The following is a 1,900-nucleotide window of genomic DNA, read 5'->3' as shown; positions in this document are numbered from 1 at the left end:
TTTTTTTTTTTCATGTTTTTTAACTAGCTTATCAGCGCAGAATGGATGGAAAGTGCCCCCCATCCCTTTTTACTTTTCTGAATTGCATTCCACCGTAAATAGGGTAGGAAATGCAGATTGCAGACAGTTCTTTTCCTCAATTAAAACTATCTTCTATATGCCAAATACTCTCTGAGGCTCTAGTGAGAACAGAGAAATCAATTTAAAACTTACCTCTTTGGATATTTACAAGAAGCAATGTCAATTATCATGGGTTAAGGACCTCCTGTCAATGGCTATAGACTCAGGACTGAGGCAAATGACACCGACATAAAAGCTCTCGGAAGCTTTTATCAGAACACAAACTATCCCTTGGTAAATAACAAGATATATTAAAATCCATGAAGATCAAACAACTTAGGAGCAGGAACATGTAACAAGAATACAAAGGTAATTAGAGGTTACTTTGTTTCAAATTAATTAAGTCTCACTATTTTTACTTGCCTGCCAAGTTTTATTTTTCTTATGATTTAATAGGACACTCCCTCCCCCCAGCTGGAGCCCGCTGTTAGCTTTCACAGGTAGGAAGGCACATTTTATGCTTTTTCAGACTGTGACTTTAGCCATCACTGGCCGATACCAGTACTTGCTGACGTGGACTTACTTTGCTCCTTGCACACCAGATACTTGGAGGGGGCAGCGCTTTCTGTTTTCAAGAGACACAGCTAAGTCAGACTTGAATGAATTGGCCAGTGGTGAAGCGTGCTGCAGACCCCACCACCTCTTTCCAGGGATTTAGGTTTTTGCAGGAACAGGAGGGAAAGGGTCAGTTTTATAACTTCTGAGTTTTGATTTCTTTTTTTTTTTTTTGCAGTTTTTGGCCAGGGCCAGGTTTGAACCCATCACCTCCGGTATATGGGGCCAGCGCCCTTTGAGCCACAGGCGCTGCCCACTTCAGAGTTTTGAAAGACAGACAACCTCCCAAAGTGGCCAGGGTGTCAGGTAGAGAAAGGCCGTGGGGCACAGGCCCACAGTAGCCCGAGGACTATTCTGGATCTATGTGGTTAATCTTTGCTGAGCAGGTGTGAACCAATTAAATGGTCTTTGTTTGTTTAATGGCTGTCCCATGGTTTCGATTATAAATAGGGATTCTATGTACCGTTTGATTTCAAGAAGAGAATCTCAAAAGCCATGGGCTACTCTAGGTATTAGTCATTGTACCTGCTTGGGCAACCTTCTAAGGTGTCCCCCCTCCCCCCCAAAAAAAGATTTCCCAGGATCAACTGGATCAGATTTTTTTCTGCAGTTAGAGCATCAGGCAAAGCCCAGGGATCCCAGGCCTGTTCAATCTCTAGGACCATGGACGCCTTTTTAAATGATTGGGCTCTGGGGAGCGTGTTGTTTTTCGCTCAGATTCAGAGGTTTTCCCCATGACTCAGTTTCCCTTTCTTTGTGGATATACGGGCGCTCCTTTTCAATCTCTCCTCTTCTTCACAGATCCTGTTCTCGCTGTCTGCTTTACAGGGCGGCGTGGGCCCGTCCACTGTCCCTCAGTCCTGAGGGCCCCCTGGACGCTGCCATCCCAGCAACTTTCGCATCACAGATCTGCAGGCACCAGCGCCTTGCGGCCCTCCCCGTCCCCCACCCACTCCCACAGTGGATCCGGGAGGGCCTGACTGCTCAAGAGAACTAAGGGCCCCAGATTAGGCCATTTTTGCCTCAACAGGCGGCAGCTGCTCCACACTCCCAAGTTCCTTGAAGGCACAAAAGGACGTTTGGGCCGGACTTCCCGTAGCAGCAGCCTAAGGCAGCCCCCAGTCCCCCCACCCCAAGAAGCTTCTTTCAGGCTTTCATTGCCAGCGGCCAAGCCATGTGTGTCTGCGCAGATTCCATCTCCGTGACCTCCCCTCCGCCCGCGCCC

The 1,900-nt window shown here is 47.7% G+C and overlaps 1 protein-coding gene and 1 pseudogene across 1 annotated transcript in view; both read left to right on the top strand.

The window, feature by feature from the left end:
- LOC105887367 overlaps positions 1-1,539 on the top strand; it is an 11,761-nt pseudogene extending 10,222 nt beyond the window's left edge.
- Positions 1-1,900, top strand: part of DPYSL2 (dihydropyrimidinase like 2) — a 102,059-nt gene that overhangs the window by 31,801 nt on the left and 68,358 nt on the right. The gene's annotated exons all lie outside the window — the stretch shown is intronic.

Source organism: Otolemur garnettii, unplaced genomic scaffold, assembly GCF_000181295.1.
Source record: "Otolemur garnettii isolate 467f Iridium unplaced genomic scaffold, OtoGar3 scaffold00074, whole genome shotgun sequence".
Taxonomy (NCBI): Eukaryota; Metazoa; Chordata; class Mammalia; order Primates; family Galagidae; genus Otolemur; species Otolemur garnettii.
This window is presented reverse-complemented; position numbering and strand designations above follow the sequence as displayed.